At 36.8% G+C, this 21,548-nt stretch overlaps 1 pseudogene; it reads left to right on the top strand.

The window, feature by feature from the left end:
• The window catches only part of LOC143645253 (methylcytosine dioxygenase TET1 pseudogene), a 58,683-nt pseudogene extending 40,778 nt beyond the window's left edge, over window positions 1-17,905 (top strand).
• Window positions 17,906-21,548: the final 3,643 nt, after the last annotated feature.

The following is a 21,548-nucleotide window of genomic DNA, read 5'->3' as shown; positions in this document are numbered from 1 at the left end:
TAGTCCTGTTGCACAGTCTGTATCCCTTCAGCTCCAATTATCCATTATCTTACCCTGTTTCTAACTCCTGCTGGACTCTGTTACCAAAGAACTTCATCAAGAAAGTAGAAAGACAGCCTACACAATGGGAGATAATATTTGGAAATGACATATCAGATAAGGGTCTAGTATCCAGAATATATAAAGAGATTGTTCAACTCAACAACAAAAAGACAGCCAACCCAATTACAAAATGGGAAAAAGACTTGAACAGACACCTACCAGAAGAGGAAATATGGATGGCCAAGAGGCACAGGAAGAGATGCTCAATGTCCCTGGCCATTAGAGAAATGCAAATCAAAACCACAATGAGATATCATCTCACACCCACCAGAATGGCCATTATCAACAAAACAGAAAATGACAAGTGCTGGAGAGGATGTGGAGAAAGAGGCACACTTATCCACTGTTGGTGGAAATGTGAAAGGGTGCAACCACTGTGGAAGGCAGTTTGGCGGTTCCTCAAAAAGCTGAATATAGAATTGCCATACGACCCAGCAATACCATTGCTAGGTATCTACTCAAAGGACTTAAGGGCAAAGACACAAACGGACATTTGCACACCAATGTTTATAGCAGCGTTATTTACAATTGCAAAGAGATGGAAACAGCCAAAATGTCCATCAACAGAAGAATGGCTAAATAAACTGTGGTATATACATACGATGGAATATTATGTAGCTTTAAGACAAAATAAACTTATGAAGCATGTAATAACATGGATGGACCTAGAGAATATTATGCTGAGTGAGTCCAGCCAAAAACTAAAGGACAAATACTGTATGGTCCCACTGATGTGAACGGACATTCGAGAATAAACTTGAAATACGTCATTGGTGTATAATTCTTTTAATGTGTTGTTGGATTCCATTTGCTAATATTTTATTGAGAATTTTTTGCTTCTATGTTCATTAGGGAGATTGGCCTGTAGTTTTTCTTTCTCATAGCATCTTTACCCAGTTTTTGTACTAAAATAATATTAGCTTCATAAAATGAGTTAGGTAGAGCTCCTTTTTCCTCAATTTTTTGGAAAAGTTTGAGCATGATTGGTATTAGATCTTTTTTGGAATGTTTGATAAAATTCCCCTGTGAAGCCATCTGGCTCTGGACTTTTATTTTTGTAGGGAGATTTTTGATGACTAATTGAATCTCTTTACTTGTGATTGGTTTGTTGAGATCTTCTATTTCTTCCTGAATCAGTGTAGCTTGTTTGTGTGTCTCCAGGAATTTGTCCATTTCATCTAAGTTCTCTAGTTTGTTAGCGTATAGTTGTTCATAGTACCCTCTTATGACTTCTTTTATTTCTTCAGGATCTGTGGTAAAGCATCCCTTCCTATTTCTGATTTTATTTATTTGCATCCTCTCTCTTTTTTTCTTTGTCAGTCTTGGTAGTGGCCCATCAATTTTATTGATTTTCTCGAAGAATCAACTTTTGGTTGATTTATCTCTGCTTTAATCCTGTTATTTCTTCTCTTCTATTTGCTTTAGGGTTAGTTTACTGTTCTTTCTCAAGTTCCTCCAGGAGTGCTGTTAAGTCCTCGATTTTTGCTCTTTCTTGTTTTTTAACATAGGCATTTAGGGCAGTAAATTTCCCCTCAGCGCAGCCTTTGTTGCACCCCATAAGTTCTGATAAGTTGTATTCTCATTTTCACTCATCTCCAGATCGCTACTGATTTCTCTAGCAATTTCTTCTTTGACCCACTGGTTGTTTAAGAGTGTGTTATTTAATCTCCATATATTTGTGAAAGTTCTCGTGAGATCTAGCTTCCTCCCGTTGTGATCAGAGAAAGTGCTTTGAATAATGTCAATGTTTTTAAATTTATAAAGACCTGTTTTGTGCTCCAGCATATGATCTATTCTGGAGAACGTTCCATGAGCACTAGAGAAGAATGTATATCCTTGTGCCTTTGGGTACAATGACCTATATATGTCTGTTAGGTCTAATTCATTTATCAAGTTATTTAACTTCTATATTTCCTTGTTGATCTTCTGTCTGGTTGTTCTATCTATAGAACAGAGTGATGTATTGAAGTCTCCTACTGTAATGTTGAAACATCTATCACTCCCTTCAGTTTTGCCAATGTCTGTCTCATGTATTTTGGAGCTCCTTAATGGGGAGCATAAACATTTATGATTGTTATATCTTCTTGGTGAATTGACCCTTTAATTATTAAATAGTGTCCTTCTTTGTCTCTGATGATGTCTTTACATTAAAAGTCTATTTTGTCCAATATTAGTATAGCTACTCCAGCTTTCTTTAGGTTACAACTTGCATGGAAAATCTTTTTTCCATCCTTTCACTTTCAATCTATTTGTATACTTGTGTCTAAGATGAGTCTCTTGTAAGCAGCATATAGATGGATTATGTTTATTAATCCATTCGGCCAATCTGCATCTTTTAATTGGTAAGCTTAGTCCATTTGCATTCAAAACTATTACTGAAAAGGAATTTCTTGATCCACCATCATATCTTTTTATTTTATTTGTCAGATCTATATATTCTTTTCCCTCTTTCTCTTTGTATTCTTTAAATTACCCTTAGTGGTACTCTTCAGTTCTGTGCACTCCTCCAGACCTCCCTATCCTGTCTTTTTTTTCAGCCAGCAGAACTCCTCTTAGTATCTCTTGTCAGACCAGCCTCTTGTTGACAAATGATTTCATGACCCTTTGTCTGTGAGAACTTTAATCTCCCTCTCATTTTTGAAAGACAATTTGGCTAAGTACCCGCTGGAATTCTTTCTCTTTCTTGGCTGGAAGTCTTTCTCTTTTAGGATCTTGAATATATGATACCACTGCCTTTTTGTCTCCAGGGTGCTAGTTGAGTAGTCTGAACTCTGTCTTATTTAGTTTCCCTTGTTTGTAGTAGATCATTTTTTTCTTGCTGCTTTCAGAATTTTCTGCTTCTCTTCAGCATTTGACAGACTGATTAGTATGTGCCTTGGGGAAGGCCTATTTGGATTTATTCTGTTTGGAGTTCATTGGGCTTCTTTGACTTGTATATTTATGTCCTTTATGAGGGTTGGGAAGTTTTCCCCCATTATATCCTGAACTATTCTTCCTAGCCCTTTACTCGTCTCTTCTCCTTCGGGGACACTGATTCTTATATTTGTGCACTTTGTTTTGTCTATCATTTCCCTGAGATCCAATTCAATTTTTTTCATATTTTTTGCCATTTGCTGTTTTGAGTCTTCAAAGTCAGTTATCCTGTCCACCCTGTCACTTATTCTTTCTTCTGTTTCTTCAAATATGGTGTTGTGTGCCTCTAGTATGTTTTTTGTTTGGTCAACAGAGTCTTTAATCTCTGTAATATCCTCTATTTTTCTATTTATTCTTTCAAATTCGTCTTTATGTTCTTCTACAGTCTTCTTGATCTCCGTTAAGTCACTTGCTATCCCACTTATTTTATTAAGTAGAGTTGTATGAACATCTTTGATTAGTTGTTCCAATGTCTGTGTCTCCTCTGGTGTTTTAATTTGGTCATTAGGCAGGGCTATATCTGTCTGCATTGTGATATGCTTAGTGATCTGCTGTCTTCATGACATGTAAATATCTTGATTGATTTACTTTGGTAGTTGATTTCTTTGAGTAGTCTAAGGCCTTGTGTTTGCAGGATGGTTGTATAGCAGGGAGCAGGGTACAGGGTGGGGCACTCAGTGCAATTATTTGTTTCAGGGCATGTATAGGCACAGGTTGGGGATGTTACATTGATGCTTGTGAATGTGGGTGCCCAGGGCCAGGGAGGATGTAGCTGTGCGGGTGCACCAGTCTGGGGGTGTAGTCCTGGTGTGCACTGGTCTAAGGCACAGGGCCCTTTGTGCACATGCGTAGAGCTGTAGCAGCAGTCAGTGTCATGTCTTCATGGATTGGGAACAGATGAGACCTGACTGCACAGGTCAGTACTTTCTTAGAGCTAGAAAGTGTGGCTGAGGGCTCTGCACATGCACAGTTCTAGAACTGCTGTAAAGTGCTGTTCCCAGAGCTCAATGACGTGATTGGGGGGCTGTGCACATGCATGGGCTTAGGAGTGCTCTAAACTGATGCGCAGAGCTCAGGGGTGGCGGGGTGAGGCTGTGTGACACTATGGGCGGGGTCAGGGGTAGCCTGGGTATGGAGGTTAGTGCCTGCAGCCTTTATGCACTGGCAGCAGCCTGCAGGGAGCAGGAGAGGGAGGTAGTACTCAGGAGGAGTTCAGGAGAGGTGGGTTGGGCTGCATTTGGGATGGGGGTGGGGGGCAGATACCTGGGCTGGTGGAGTGGGGCATCTGGAGCTTGGGAAATGAGAATGGGTGATGGGGTTCGGGTGCATGGGGTGTGGGGTGAATCACTAGTCATGGTGCTGCAGTGGTAAAGGTAAAGCACCCAAGGAACACGGCCTGGCTTATTTCCTAGTCCCAAGCTCCCATCTGTGCACTCCCACAGGCTCTGCACCTCCACACCAGGCACCAGTTTTCTGCCTCTCAGTTCCTCAGCCTCTGCAACCAGAGCTGCCCCATGTGGTGCAGAAGGCTCTCCAAGGTCAGCGGCACTCCCGAATCACCTCCTCAGTCGCCCTCCTATCCCTTCTCTAACTTTTCCGTGTAGCAGGGCTAATCCCAATCTACTGCATTTGGCCATCTTCCCATAAATCTATAGACTCTTGATTGCTTTCTTTCATGTAATACATTTGAAAGAAACTTTTCCTCCATGAGGGTGGGTCAGGGGCCTGCAGTATTGGAAGTGCAACCCCAAACACCTAAAACTATTATGAGAGCCAGGCACAAGTAATGAACAATTTAATACAACATGGGGAGGAAAACATCACATAGAAATTGCATACAGGAGGATGGGCAGCTCTAAGCTCTGCTGATGCCTTATAAAGCAAACCATGTAGTAGGTGTTTTACCTTACCAGTGCATAGTCTAGATTGTCCAAAAGAGCCATTTTTGTTAGTTTGATTTGTTTTGTTTTTAATTGGTTCTGAGCTCATATGGCAGTTTGACCATAGTAGGTGAGAGCCTCCTATGGCAGCTTTGTTTTCAGGTCGGTGGATGCTTTTATACAGCCTGGGCTGCAAGTATTAGGGGTAGCATTTCTTTCTCACTCCTGTTATTCAAACCATGAGGAGATATATTTATTATTGTAGTCATCTTAGAGTTTTTCTACCCTTTTAGGAGTGACTTAAGTCAGAGCTTATCTTTGAAAAGAGAAACTCGATATAAATGAACCAGCTACTCCCTCTTAACTTTCTTTTCAATGAGAGCTGCCCATAAAGAGCGCAGATTCACTCCCTATAGAAATCCATTCCATACACTTTGCAAGACATTATTTTTTGACTGGATTAGACAACAAAGCTGTCCAGTTCTGGGGTTCTATAACATGGAAATGTCCTGTCTACAGATTTACATGACATTCTATAATATTAACTTTATCAATAATGAATCTGATTATTTTATCACTATATACATTATTCCTTAGTCTTATCTCCATTATATCTGAATTCAGGCAAGGAGAAGGAGTGCGATTCATTGAGCATCCTTAGAAGAAGCAAATATTTGTTTCCAAAGGTTTTGTATTATAATAAGGTTTCAAGGAAGATTGCTACAATAAAATGATTTCTATATTTTATATTTTATATTTACATTTAGGATAGATTCCTTGAAATAGTATTACTGGCTCAAGTCTCTTGATGTATGCAGGAAATTCATTCTTATAAGTGATTAAGACTCATGAAAAATTGACATCTTTGTATAAAATTAATTTTATCATAAGAAAAAATGGCATGCTAAGAAAATGCAAATCTGCTTAGGTCTTATCATAATGTCTTAATGTGAGAACATTGGTGGTGAGCATTTGGCTCATTTAATTATGAAATTAAGTCTAAATAAAGACGGTACATTTAGTTACACATTACATAAATGTTAATGAATACTGGTAAAATGTTTACATGATATCAAAATGATACATTTAAACTATAATAGAAAGAATGCACTTTAACATTATGTTAAAACATTAGGAAGGCTTCTCCTCTTTTGGACATCTTCCTTCCAACCTGTACTTTTGCTATGCATTAAAGTTTTAAGCTACGGAAAAACAAACAAACATTGGGGAGATGGAATAGGTAATAAAAATGAGAAGAAACTTAAGTACATGAAATTCCTCAACTGTGGGAAAACAGGAATAAATAAATTCTGTTATGTTACCTGATTTGATATGATAAATAGAAGATGAATATGATACTTTAAACCTCATCTCTTAAAAAAAGGCATGTGTTAGTAAAATAAAAACATGTGAGTATTATCAAAGTTAATATGAGGTAATAAATAAACATATAACAAAATAAAGACTGCAAGCTGAAAAGCAAAGTATAAAACATACAGAATGTAAAATGTATATTATAATAAATACATAAATCTAATACAACTTGTCAAATAAAAATCTAATTACACATTATACAGACATATCTATTCTGAAGTGGCCATGAGAGATATGAAGATACAAATCATATTCATTTGTATATATTATACTTGCAAGAGCCAGGTAAGCCTAGGGATTTTTCTCAGATCCCCCTCACTCACCTGGACCCATCCTCAGAGGGCTCAGAAAAGTAACTAATCTCAGTGGAATGTGAAAGAGAAAAGGAACCAACCACACCTCCTTTGTCTTCTTCAGGCTTGTAAGCCTTTGGAAAGCTCAAATTGAAGGAGATAATTTTAATTATATAAAATATTAAAGTTTTGTTTATTAAATTAGACTACATTTTTTATAAGTCAGACAGTTTAATCTCTGAGAATAATTGGAAACCTATTGGATCTACACAAGACAACACCAAGGTCAGGGGAGGGAGGCTAAACTAAGCTCACAGAAAGGGCATTATAAATAAAGTTGCTTTCTGCTTACACCCTACTAATTCTAGATCATTGTATACACAGGTACACACACCTGCATGTATCTACATATTACATATGTTCTGAATTAGTTAAATTGGATTTCATTTTTGGGTCCAGTAGAGGTCAGATGCAACACAAAGGGAAACTGAGGCCAAAATACAAGAAAAGCTAGTTCGTTACTCACAGGTCCCAGACAGAAAGAGGGGTGCCATGAGGGGTTGATGGGAAGTGCAATCAGCTTAGGTGGCTCAATCAGCAGAAGGGGAGCACAAAAGCAGAGCGAAAGTGGCCCAGGGCTTGTGCTTTATAAGTGGTTCAGGGATAAACGTTAGTAAATATCCAACTGGAGGCAGTGATTAGTTCATTTAAATCAAATGCATGAAGAGAAAGGGACTAGAAGTCCAAGGGTGATGCCTTGGCCAACTAACTTTGGCCAAGTTAGTTTATCATTTAGGATCAGCTGTGGGTTTGGGGTAAGGTATGTGGGAGGTGGCTGAAGATGTGGGTTTGGTCTCTGGAGAAGTTTATGCCCCAGGGACTGAAAAATGCTAATTAACTAGACCTAACTAGGCCAAAGGTCAGCTTTGAAGCAAGGGGCTTAGCCAAAGTAAGCACCACAAAAAATTTTAGTAGTTATAAAATACGTATACAAATGTAAATAGTAAAGATCAAAACAGAAAACAATGAAATGGAATATGGACAAAAATAGAAAAAAATCAAATGACCACAAATGTAATCCCTTGAAAGATTAATAGAATTGATCAAGTTTTAGCTTAATGATAAATAAAAATATTTTTAAAACACAAATTATCAATATCAGGAATGACAAAGGAAATATCACTATAGATTAGGCTTCCAACCAAAATAAATCATTATCTTAAATGTCTTTGTATAAATAAATTCAGCAACTCAGACGAAATGGATGATTTCCTTAAAAGACACAGTTACCAAACTGATTCAAGAAGTAGAAAAGCTGCATTTGTTGACGTGTGGCTCGTCTTAATCCTTTCAAAGCAGTGTGCAAGTTGTGTCGGGGTCAGTATAGAGCAGGTGTTCCCTAGAGCTAGCATACCCCAGCTCCTAAGGTATGACCTTTCTTTGGTATCTATTAATGCATCGGATTTTTAAGGAAACATCTGTGCTCTAATTCATCAAGAAACCTGTTCAATCTCCAGGACTTCTCAGCTTGCAGATCCCTTAGTATTTGATGGTTCCCAAGTAACTGTTCTTTGCCACCTTGTGAGTCGTGCCTTTTTCATTCAGTTTTGTATTTGGCTATAGATTTAAGGGACACTATTCTAATTTGCTAGCTGCCAGAATGCAATATACCAGAAACGGAATGGCTTTTTAAAGGGGGAATTTAATAAGTTGATAGTTTACAGTTGTAAGGCTGAGAAAATGTCCCAATTAAAGCAAGTCTATAGAAATTTCCCATCAAAGGCATCCAGGGAAAGGTACCTTGGTTCAAGAAGGCCGATGAAGTTCAGGGTCTCTCTCTCTCAAGTGAGAAGACACATGGCGAACACAGTCTGGGTTTCTCTGTCAGCTGGAAAGGCACATGGCGAACACAGCATCATCTGCTAGCTTTCTCTCCTGGCTTCCTGTTTCATGACGCTCCCCAGGAGACATTTTCTTTCTTCATCTCCAAATGTTGCTGACTGGTGGACTCTGCTTCTCGTGGCTATGTCATTCTGCAATGCTCTCTCTGAATCGTTCATTCTTCAAAATATTCCCTCTTTTACAGGACTTCAGAAACTAATCAAGACCCACCCAAATGGGTAGAGACATGCCTCCAACTAATCCAGTTTAACCACCACTCTTAACTAAATCATATCTCCAGGGAGATGATCTGATTACAGTTTCAAACATACAATAACGGCTGCCTTTACAAAATGGGATTAGGATTAAAACATGGCTTTTCTAGTGTACATGCATCATTTCAAACCAGCACAGATGCCTATGCAGGTTTCTGGATCTTCTTCCCTATAAATGGTACTGCACAAATTCCAGCCACTTCAGTAAACCTGAATACCAATTTCCCTCTCCTTGGCTCAGCTGGTCTACGATTTTGTTTGCCTCCCTATTCTGGCACTGTGGAATGGAAAGTGCTTCCAAGCAGATAGACAAGGCAATCTTATCTCCATACCTTCGTGGATCACAGTCCTATGCTGCATCTTATCCAATATCTCAATACTGACTATTTCATTTTTTTCAGTGTTATAGTTGTTTACAGTGAGAGGGTTTTCCCAGGACCAGCTGCCCACATCCTGGTGAAACAGAAACCTCAATAAAATATTTTTTCATGTTCACAGGTTAGGAAATGTTTTTCAAAAAGTTTGAAAAATGCTATTCATCTTTTTTCTGAGAAAGCGTTATGGGTATAAGGGAAGGGGAAGCACAAAATATATGCAGATTTTAATATACAGCAATATTATAAACCAATGTATAAACATATGAACATTAACATAATTAGATTCCAGAATTGCTTCTTGCTTTTTTACTTTACATGTTAATTACTTCATTTCCATTTAGTTATAGTTATTTTAACACATTCAAAATTAGCTTAGTTGATGAATCTGTGACTAGTCTTACATTTACAGTTGGTGAAAAATTGGAATAGTTTTGCTACTGAATAAACCAGAAATAACCGCCACTGCACCTTCTATTATATTTTGCTTTTAGAATCTTTATTAACATAACTTGTGCATCGCATCATGTCTCTGAAAAATAATGACATCACTTAGGTGAATCCTAATTTATCAAAGTAATTATTGATTTTTAGTTTTATATTCCTATAAAAGTGAAATAAATGGATCCTAAACAATTAATGAATTTTGAGAAAAAAAATCTGATTGCACATCTTTCTATCCCTGAGGGCAAGGGTTTATATTTTTCATAGTGTACATGGCTTTCTTTATTTAGTTATTTGTTTTTCTTTGTTAGAGAAGTGGTTGATTTACAGAACAATTGGGCATAAACTACGGGATTCCCATACACCACCCTACCACCGACACCTTGCATTGGTGTGGAATTTTTGTTACAATTAATGATAGCATGTTTTTTTTAACTGTACTATTAATGAGAGTGCATGGTTTAACTTGGGGGTTACTGTCTGTGTAGTTTAGTTCCAAGGATTCTTTTTTATTTTGTATTCTGTTACCATATATACACTCCAACTCTTCCCTCTTTTATCGTATTCAGATATACATTCCAATGCTGTTAACTGTGCTACCGTCACCGCCATTCATTACCAGAGCATTCCCATCGTTCCAAAAAGGAGCCCAGTACATGTGACGCCTGAGCTTCCAATTCCTTACCCCTACCCCATCCCCTGGTAACCTATATTCTAGATCCTAATTCTATCAGTTTGATTATTCCACTTGTTCAAATCAGTGAGATTATACAATATCTGTGCTTTGTGTGTGGCTTGTTTCACTCAGCATGTTGTCTTTAAGGTTCATCCACATTGTCACATCTAACACAACCTCATTCCTTTTGAAAGCTGAATAATATTCCAAACTGTGTTTCTAACACGTTTTATTTATTTTCTCATCAGTTGATGGATACTTGGGTTGCTTCCATCTTTTGGCAATTGCAGTTAATGCCACTTTGAGGATTGGTGTGCAAGCATCTGTTCATGCCTCTGCTTTCGATTCTCTTGTAATGGAATTGCCTTATCTTTCTGAGGAACTGCCAAACTGTCTTCCACAGCAGCTGCACTGTTTTACATTGTGACCAGCAATGAATGAGTCTTGCTATTTCACCACATCTTCTCCAAGACACATATTTCCCATTTTTTTTGTACAGCAGCCTTTCTAGTGAGTGTGAAATGGTATCTCATTGTGGTTTAGATTTGCATTTCCCTGATAACTAATGATGTTGAGCATCTTTTCATGTACTTTCTGGCCATTTGTCTATCTTCTTTGAAGAGATGCCTATTCAAATATTTGGCCCATTTTTTAAATTAGGTTGTTTGTCTTTTTGTTCTTAATGAAGGATTTCATTATATATACTGAATATTAATCCTTTATCAGATAGGGGTTTCAAAATATTTTCTCCTATTGTGTACATTTTTAAAATTATTTTCATGGTAAAGTCTTCCGAGGAACAAAAGGTTTCTTTTTATTTTGATGATGTCTCATTTGTCTATTTTTTCTTTTGTTACTTGAGCTTTGGTTGTAAAATCTAAGAATCCAATACTTAGCACAACTGAAGATTCTTCTCTACATTTTCTTCTAAGAGTCTGATAGTTCTAGCTATTATATTTAGGTGTTTGGCCAATTTTGAACTGATTTTTTTATATAGTATTAGGGAGTGGTTCTCCTTCTTTTATTTTTGCAAATGGATATTCAGTTTTCCTAGCACCATTTGTTGAAAAGAATTTTTTTTTTCCAATTCCCTGGTCTTTACCACCTTGTGAAATATCTGTTGGCCATAAATGTGAGCTCTCAATTCTGTTTCATTGGTCTATATATCTGTCCTTGTTCCCATAGCATGCAGTTATGATTACTGTGGACTTGTGGTAAATTTTAAGATGAGTAAGTGTGAGTCTTCTAATGTTTTGGTTTGCTAAGATGCTGGAATACAATATACCAGAGATGGATTGGCTTTTACAAGGAGATTTATCAGGTTACAAATGTACAATGCTAAAGCCAAAAAATATGCAAATTAAGGCATCCAGAGGAAGATACTTTGACACTGAAGAAGGGCTGCCAGTGTCTGGGACACTTCTGTCACATGGGAATACACATGGCCACCATCTGTTGGTCCTTGCTCCCAATTCTGTTGTCTTCAGCTTCTGATTCCAGTGGCCTTCTCGCTTTAAGCACATGTGGGTCTTTTCTTAGCTTCTTCAGGATAAATCCTCAATTTCATCTCTCAGCTGAACATCTCCTGGGGCATTTTTCTGTCTGCATCTCCAAGTGTCTGTGTCTTCTCCAAAATATTTTCCTTTTAAAGACTCCAGTAATCTGATTAAGATCCACCTTAATAGGTGGTGTCAGATCTCCACGAAAACAGCCTAATCAAAAAATCCCACCCACAATTGGGTGGGTCACATCTTCATGGAAACAACCTAATCAAAAGGTCCCACCCAACAATGGGTCTGTTCCCATAAAACTAGATTAAAAGAACATTTTTTTCTGGAGTACATAATAGTTTCAAATCAGCACATCCAATTTCGTTCTTCTTTCTCAGGATGGCTTTAGCTATTTAGCACCCTTTACCCTTCCATATAAATTTGATGATTTTCTTCTCCACCGCTGAAAGAAGATTATTGATATTTTGACTAAGATTACATTGATTCTTCCTGGAACATGCACCGCCCCCCAAAACAAAAAGAAAAGATTACGTTGAATCTAAAAATTGCTTTGTGTAGTATTGACATCTTAATGATACTTAGTGTTCTAATCCATGAAGTTGGAATATTCTTCCATTTATTCCAGTCTTCTTTAATATCTTTTAGCAATGTTTTGTAGTTTTTTGTGCACAATTCCTTTACATCCTTTGTTAGATTTATTCCCAGATATTTGATTCTTTTAGCTTCTAATGTGAATGGAAATTTTAAAAATGTCTTCTTCCCATCGTTCACTGCTTCTGTGTTTTGAGGGTGTTAATCTCGTATACTGACACTTTACTGAATTCAGATATTAGCTCTAGGAAATTTAGTGTGGACGTTTCAGGATTTTCTGTATACAGGAGCTTATCATCTGGAAATAGGAAAAGTTTTGCTTCTTCCTTTCCAATTTGGGTGGCTTATAATTCTTTTTCTTGACTAATTGTTCTGGCAAAAATATCTAGTACAATATTTAGTAACAGTGGACATCCTTATCTTATTCCTGATCTCAGAGGGAAAACTTTCAGTCTTTCATGATGAAGTAGGATGTTAGGTACAGGCTTTACATATAAGTCCTTTACCATGTTGAGGAAGTTTCCTTTTGTTTCTAGTATTCTAAGTGTTTTTATTAAGAAAGTGTGCTGTATTTTGTCAAATGCCTTTTCGGCATCCATTGAGATAACTGTAATTTTTCCCTCATTCTATTAATGTGATGTGTTCCATTAATTGATTTTCTTATGTTGAAACAACTTTGATTACCTGGAATAAATCCCACTTGATTATGGTGTATGATTCTTTTAATATGCTGGTATATTTGGTTTGCTAGTATTTTGTTGAGGACATTTGTATCTATATTCATTAGAGATAGTCTGTAATTTCTTTTCTTGTGGTATCTTTATCGAGCTTTGGTCTGAGGGTGATGTTGGCTACATAGAATGAGGTAGGGAGTGTTCCCTTCTCTTCAATGTTTTGGAAGAGTTTGAATAAGAATGCTCTTAATGGGTCTTAGAATGTTTGGTAGAATTCCCCTATAAAGCCATTTGGGCATGGGCTTTTCTTTTTGTTAGGAGTGTTTTTTTTTTAATTATTATTATTACTGCTTCAATCTCTTTACTAGTAATTGATTTGTTGAGATCTTCTATTTCTTCTTGAGGTAATTTAGGTAGTTTATGTATTTCTAAGAATTTGCCCATTTCATCTAGGTTATCTACTTTACTGGTGTCATACTATCCCTTTCAGACTTTTTATTTAGGTCAGCAATAATGTCCCCCTTTACATTTCTGATTTTTGTTAGCTATATCCTCTCTCTTTTTCTTTGTCAATTTAGCTGTTTGTCAATTTTCTTGATCTTTTCAAAGAACCACATTTTGGCTTTTTGATTCTATTGTTTTTTTCTTTCCTATTTCATTTTTCTGCACTTCAATTTTTGTTGGGTTTAGTTTGCTCTTCTTTTTGTAATTCTTCCAGTTTTGAGGCAGTTCTCTGATTTCCAGTCTTTCTTCTTTCATAATGTAAACATTTAGAGCTATAAAATTCCCTCTCAGCGCTTCCTGCACTACATCCCTTAAGATTTATTATGTTGCATTTTCATTTTTTTGTTTCAAGATATTTTCTAATTTAGCTTCGATTTCCTCTTTAACCCATTGGTTGTTTATGAGTATGTTTTTTAATTTCCACATGTTTGTGAATTTTCCCTTTCTCCCTCTGTTAGTAATTTCTAGCTTCATTCTGTTGTAGTCAAAGAATATACATTGTACATTTCACCATCTTTTAATTTGTTGAGATTTTTGTTGTAACCTAATATATGATCCATCCTGGAGAATGTGTATTCTGCTTTGTTGAGTTGAAGTGTTCCAATATGTCTGTGAGACCTAGTTGATTTAGGATATCATTCAAGTCCTGTACTCCCTTTTTAATCTTCTGACTAGAAGTTCTATCCATTTTTGAGAGTGATGCATTTAATTTCCCTACTACTAATGTAGAACCATCGATTTCTCCCTTCAGATCTGTGAGTATTTGCTTCATATTTTGGGGCTCTGCTATTAGGTACATATACATTTTAAATTGTTACATCTTCCTGTTAAACTGTTTCCTTTAGCAGTATGTAATGACCATCTTTGCCCTTCATAACTGCTTTTGACTTAAGGTGTACTTTATCTAGTATCACCACCACAGCTCTCTTTTCCTTAGTATTTGCATGTAATATTTTCTTCTGTCCTTTCACTATCAACCTACTTGTATCTTTGACTTTAAGGTGAGTCTTTTGCAAAAGGCATATAGTTGGATCATGCTTTTTATCCATTCTGCCAATCTCTACCATTTGACTGGAGAGTTTAATCTATTTATATTTAAAGTCATATGGATAATACAGGTTGTTTTTCTGCCATTTTGCTATTTAACTTTTTAAGTTTTCTAACTTTTTTTGTCCCTAACTTCTGTTGAAGCCAACTTTCATAATTATTTGTGTTCTGGTGTTGTAACTATTGAGTACATTCTTATTTCTATCTGGATATATTTTTTATCTGTTTTCCTGTGGTTACCATAAGTTTAAAATTTATCATCCTAAATATATAACAATTATATTTGGTTTGTTACCAACTTAACTTTAATAGCATGCTCATATACTTTTCCTATACCCCTACGTCCCCACCATTTTTTTCTACTTGTTATGACATATATCTTTGTACATTGTATATTCAAAAACATGGACTTGTCTTTAGTTTTTATGCATTTGCATTTTAGCAACTCTAGGAAGTAAGAAATGGAGTTGTATATCAAACAACACAATATAATAATACTGGCATTTATCATTACTCAAATGATTACTTTACTGCAGTTCTTTATTTCTTTAAGCTGCTTTGAAACACTGTCTAGTGTCCTTTAACATTACTTCTAGGGCGGGTTTTGTGATTTTATTCATGTGAGAATGTCTTTACTTCCCCTCATGTTTTAAAAAGAGTTTTATCAGCTATAAAATTCTTGCTTGGTAGTTTTTTCTTTTAGCAGTTTAAGAAGTTCGACCCACTGTCTTCATGCATCCATGATTTCTGATGAGAAATCCATACCAATCTCAATGGGACTCCCTTGTATGTAACACATTGCTTTTCTCTTACAGCTTTCAGAACTCTCTCCGTCCTCTGCATTTGATAGTGTAATCTATTTATGACAGGTGCATTTGTCTTCATGTTTATCCTGTTTGGTTTTCTCTGAGTTTCTTGGATGTTCATATTCATGTCTTTTGTTAAGTTTGTGAAGTTCTCTACCATTATTTTTTTCAGTATTCCTTCTGCCCCTTTCTTTCCTCTCCTGTTCAGAATCCCATAGCATGCATATTGCTTGGTGGTATCCCATAGCTATTTTCACTTTTAATGTTTCTTTTATTTTTCTGCTTTTCAACTTGACTCATTTCAAGTGCATTGTCTTCAAGTTCACTGCTTCTTTTTCTTCTGCCAGCACCAGTCTGTTGTTTTTTGTTTTTTGTTTGTTTTTTTTTTTACATGGGCAGGCACTGGGAACCGAGCCCGGCTCTCTGGCATGGCAGGCAAGACCTCTGCCACTGAGCCACCACTGCCCACCCACCAGTCTTCTTTTGAAACCCTCCTGGGCATTTTTCATTTCAGTTACTGTGTGGTCTTCAGCTCCAATAGTTCTGTTTGGTTCCTTTTTAAAATTTCTATCTCTTTATTTAAATTGTTATATTGTTCTTTCATTGTTTTCCTAATATCCTATAATTCTTTCTCTGTACTTTCCTTCATCTCCGTGAGAATTTTTAAGATCATTTTTTCTAAAGGTTTTGTTTGTATGTCCACATTCTCATTTTCTTGGTTGGTGTTTTCTGTAATTTTGTCCTCTTCCTCTGGATGGGCCATCATTTCCTGTGTCTTTGTCTTATACTCTTTTGTAGCACACTACAGCACACTGAACATTTTAATAGTTTCAAATGTTAACTCTGGAATTTACTCTCTGGAATATATGGGTATTTTCTGTTTTGTAACCAACTGGTGGTAAGACAAAGATGTTCTTGAACATTAGCTGTCCTATCAAGAAGGTCTGCCCAAGGTGAATGCAGTGGGCAAAGTTTTCCCTGTCTTATTAGGCCACTGTCTTGTCCTGAGATTTTGTTTGTTAGTTGTTTGGTTTCCCAGGAAAGACCTCCCTCTATCAGGTATCTGAATCTGGCAGGCCTTTGTCCCAGACTGTTGGTCTCTACAGATTTTTATACCCCTTTTGTTCCCTGGCGGGCAAATACTGGGAGGAAGGTCACCTCAGGGAGAACTTTCTCAATTTGATCTTTCACAGCCAAAACAGTGCCAGGGGGCGGGCCACAGTGGCTCAGCAGGCAAGGTTTGCCTGCCATGCCAGAGGACCCGGGTTCGATTCCCGGTGCCTGCCATGTAAAAAATAAAATAAAATAAATAAAATTAAAAAAAAAAAACAGGGCCAGGGACCCACAAACAGGGCACACACCAGCTCCAAAGTGCCTTGTAGAAGGAGTCTGGAAGGGTGCCAAAATCTTCTCTGACAGCTCCCTAGAATTAAGCTTTCTTTGGCCTACATTGCAAATATAGCCCTTCAGCTAACTTTTCTCCTCAGCCCTGAGGAAGACTTGAGTCTTTAAATCTCTACACCTCCTCTGTTCCTTCTCAGGAGGGCTGGAAACAATGGCAGCCCTGCCTTATGGAAGGATGAAACAATGATGCCTCAGAGCCAAGACTGCAATCCTAATTCGCTAATCAACATCCATGATCAAGGATCTGCCCTGCATGCCCTTGTTCTTATGGAAGAGGATTTTTATGTCCCTTTCTGTCATCAGCCACTAGCCAGGGACTGTACCCCAAGGCAGCCTGCCATGAAGTGGGGGATTGGCACCAGTACCCTTTGCATGAAGAGAGCAATTTATAGTTCTTTAACCTAATTTATCAGCCTCGTCCTCCTGCTCTTCCCCTGGGTGCTGTGGTTTATGTCCTTCTGGCTTCTGGAGTTTCTAAACAGTTGTTTCAGATGGTTGCTCTCTGTTTAATAATTGTTTGGGTGGCAGGACTGAGTCCTGGAGCTCTCTGTTCTGCCATCTGCCCCCTATAGATTCCTTTCTAAAGCCATAGACATATTAGACCAGGCAGAGGTTTATGGTTAAAAAAAAAAATGTTTTGGAAAAGAAGAAAGATGTTAGGAACACTAGATAAGAGAGGAGCCAAAGATCCGCATTACTGGCCATAACAAACTAAAGGACTCGCATGTATTTATTTTTGTTTGTTTATTTTTTTGTTTACCTTTTTTTTTTTTCGTTTTTACTCGCATATATTTTTAACCAAACTTGTTCTACTGCAACTCAGACAAAGAAAATCACAGGCATGATTATCCAAGACATCATCCCCCACCAGAATTAACAGCTCAGTTAAACAGGAACAGCAATTTTAATGACAATTCTCATTCCATAGGCAACAGCCTCTCCCTCATGTGGAACCATGACTGAGAGAGCTCTGGATCCGCTCTGTTCCTCCCATGTGGGGAGTAACAGGAAAAGAAGGCATCCTAAAGCACCAAAGCCATCTGTGAGCCTGGTAGTTGGCCCAAGTGCACCTCCTCTGCCTCCACGAGTCAGCGATGGTTCACTTAATGACTCCACATATGCCCACTCCTTCCAGCTCAGCACACCAACTGAATAACTTTCCAGCTTATTATTCTTCTCGTTACTTTCTGACTTCTGATTTGTTTTTCACTGGTATAATGTTTAAAGAAGTGATTTACTTGTAAAGGATTCTGCTATAGTAAAGCCTAGGAACCTCTAACTTCTATGTGATGCTTTTAAGCACTAGGTCCAACAGAGTAGGATTTCAAGCTTCTTTGAAGTATATATAAGAAATTCAGTTCCAAGCTTTTGTTTAATACTGTGGGCCTTAAGTTGTAAAACATTAATATCAAAATAGCTGTATGAAATCCATTTTACTGTTTTTGTTTTTAATAAAGCAAAATGTCCCAATGATCCACTAATAAAAAGACTTGTGATGGGTTGTTACAAAGATATATAGCTGAGTGAGAATATTTGCCATTGAGGTACTGCTTCCCTTATGTGCTGGTTTGAACATATTATGTACTCCAGAAAAACCATGTTTTAATCCAGATTCAATCTTGGAGGTATAGCCATTTCTTTTAATCCTGATTCAATACTGCAGGTGGAAACTTTTGATTCGATCATTTCCACAGAGATATGACACACTCAATGACCCAAAAGGTGTGTGTGACCTTTTGATTAATAGAGATATAATGCCACCCAATTCCAAGTGGGTCCTGCTTAGTTTACTGGAGTCTTTTAAAAGAGGAAGCACTTTGGAGAGAGTAGAGCTGACACAGATTCTGACACCTGAGGAAGAGAGAGACAGATATCTGGAGATGCCTGAAGCCCAGCAGACGTCACAATGAGATGTTAAGCAAGCCAGAACCTGGAGAGAGCCAACAGAAACCGAAAGATGAAAACTAGCCCCAGAGAGACAAAGTGAGGAATCCCCACAGGAACAGAGGCTGAAAGCAAGGGAGCCCAGGAGCAAGGGACCAGCAGATAACAGCTACATGACTTCCCAGTTGATAGAGGTGTTCCATCAGCCTTTCTTAAATTAAGGTTTCTTTTCATGGATGCCTTAATTTGGACATTTTTATAGACTTGGAACTGTAAACTTGTAACTTATTAAATTCCACTTTTTAAAAGTCATTCCAGATCTGGTATATTGCATTCTGACAGCTTATAAACCAATACACCTTATATTTAAGTCTACAACCAATTTTATTTAGTATTTATTATGCTTAGAACAAATTTTGACTTCAGCTTAACATTTAAAAATCTGTTATTTGATTTCAGCTTTAGACTTGGCCTTTTAAAAACAAATTAGTATCATTTCTGGCATCTCTGAATTTGATGTATTCAATGATCATATAACAAGGGAGGATACCAACACATCTAATTACTATAATATGAATAAGGCAAATCTTCTATGTTTATTTCCTATTTCTGAACATTCACTTGTGGACTAGATAATCATTATAAATATAATTTGGAATTTAAAATTCCCTTGTGTGCAATATATGTTGAAATTCTCTCAGTTGAAGTACAGAAATACATTTATAATTATAGAATAGAATTTTTCCTTTTTCATAAAAAATAACGATGAATTAATTTGAATTATAGGTCTAAATTTCCAAATGTGGGGGTTTTTAGTTTGTTTTATATTTTCAAAGTTACTGTGCTGGGCATGTATAAAAGAATATTATAATATAAACTAATTACAATATGTAAACTCATCAACATAAAAGCCAGAGTATAGGCTTCCAGGAGATAGAATGAGGCTAGAAAATGGGAAGAGATTACACAAAATGTGCAAAATTTTAACTAGGGTAAATTTAAATGAGTGACAATGGATAGAGATAATGGTAGCACATTATCACTAGTATAATTAACAGTGCTAAATTGTGTGAGTGTAGTTTGAAGGGGAATTTTAGAGGTATATATGTCAACTGAAGGAAAGCCAGAGGTTAGAACATGGGACTATATGACTGCATTAGTCAGCGTTCTTTAGAGAAATAGAACCAAGAGGTGTTATCTGTAAACATAAGAGTTATAAAGATATCTCATGCAACCATGGTAATGTAAGAATCCAAAATCTGTAGGGCAGGCAGTGAAGCTGATGGTTCTGATGAAGACTCTCAACAAACTCCACAGGAGAGGCTCACTGGCTGAATAATCAGTAAAAATTCTCTCTCATTCTTTAAATGTCTTCAATCAATTTGAATCAAATCCAACTGATTGATTATCTCATTTGTGGGAGATGTGCCCTGAGTTGATCGTAGATGTAATTAACCACAGCTGCAACCACTGTCTGAAGATTTAATAAACCACTATTCTGGTTTATCCACCAGCCATAAAATATCCTTGTAGCAATGGTTAGTCCTTTGTTTCCTTGACCAGATAACTGGGCATCAACACCTGGCCAAGTTGATATCAGAACCTAACCATCACAATAACTCAGTAAATCTTCTGGTGGATGTATTAGTTAGGGTTCTCTAGAGAAACAGAATCAACACGGAACACTTGCAAATATAAATTTTATAAAAGTGACTCACCTGACCGCGGGAACGCAGAGTCCAAAATCCGCAGGGCAAACTGTGAAGCCGACGATTCCGATGGAGGGTCTGGATGAACTCCACAGGAGAGGTTCACCAGCCGAAGCAGGAATAGAACCTTTCTCTTCTGAATCCTCCTTAAAAGGCTTCCCTGATTAGATTAAGCATCACTCATTGCAGAAGACACTCCCCTTTGGCTGATTACAAATGGAATCAGCTGTGGATGCAACTGACATGATTATGATTTAATTCTATGAAATATCCTCATTGCAACAGACAGGCCAGCATTTGCTCAACCAGACAAACAGGTTTCACCACTTGGCCAAGTTGACACATGAACCTGACCATGACAGTGGAAGATAACTAAGTACAAATATAAATAACTTCCTCCATGCACTAGAGCAAATGTATGAAACTATTACAAGGAGTTAATGATAGAGTGGTGTATGGGGGAAAATGCACCACTGCAAACTGTGGACCACAGTTAATAATATCTTAGTATTCTTTCACCAACAGTAACTAATGTACCACACCAAAGCTAAGGGTCACTGACAGGTGGAATAAGGGGTACAAGATGTTTTTTTGTTTTCTTTTCTTTTTTTTTTTTTGTTGCTTCCTGGAGTAATGAAAATATTTGAAAATTGTGGTGATGAACACATAACTATATGATTATACCATGATCCATTGATTGGATACTTTGGATGGTTTATATACTGTGTGAATATATCTCAATAAAATTGCATTTTAAAAAATCAGAAGCAATCTAAGAAAGCAAAAGCAAAATGAAGTAAATGGATTTGTGTACTAAATTGGTGTCTTCATCATGCAAAGAAGAATTATTACAAGTAATTTTTAATAATTTGAATTATTAATTAAATTGAATATTGATTCAATTGAATTATTAATTAAATTGAATAATTTAAATTTAATAAAATTTAAAATTTTCTTAATAATTTGGTTGTACATCACTAGTAGGATATATATTGTGAGGGCAAAAAGAATGCAAGCAAATCACAACGTGTTTTCAGTAATCTTATTGCTAGTACTACCATTTTTTACAATATTACTTATAGAGGGGGGTATGAAGTTAAAGAAAATGAATCACGTTAATATTAGGAAGCAAGTTTTTAATATTAGAGAAAAGAGATACAGATTTAAAGTCAAAGAGCCTAAATAAATCCCTAGGTCTTATTTAAA

Source organism: Tamandua tetradactyla, chromosome 8 (assembly GCF_023851605.1).
Source record: "Tamandua tetradactyla isolate mTamTet1 chromosome 8, mTamTet1.pri, whole genome shotgun sequence".
Taxonomy (NCBI): domain Eukaryota; kingdom Metazoa; phylum Chordata; class Mammalia; order Pilosa; family Myrmecophagidae; genus Tamandua; species Tamandua tetradactyla.
This window is presented reverse-complemented; position numbering and strand designations above follow the sequence as displayed.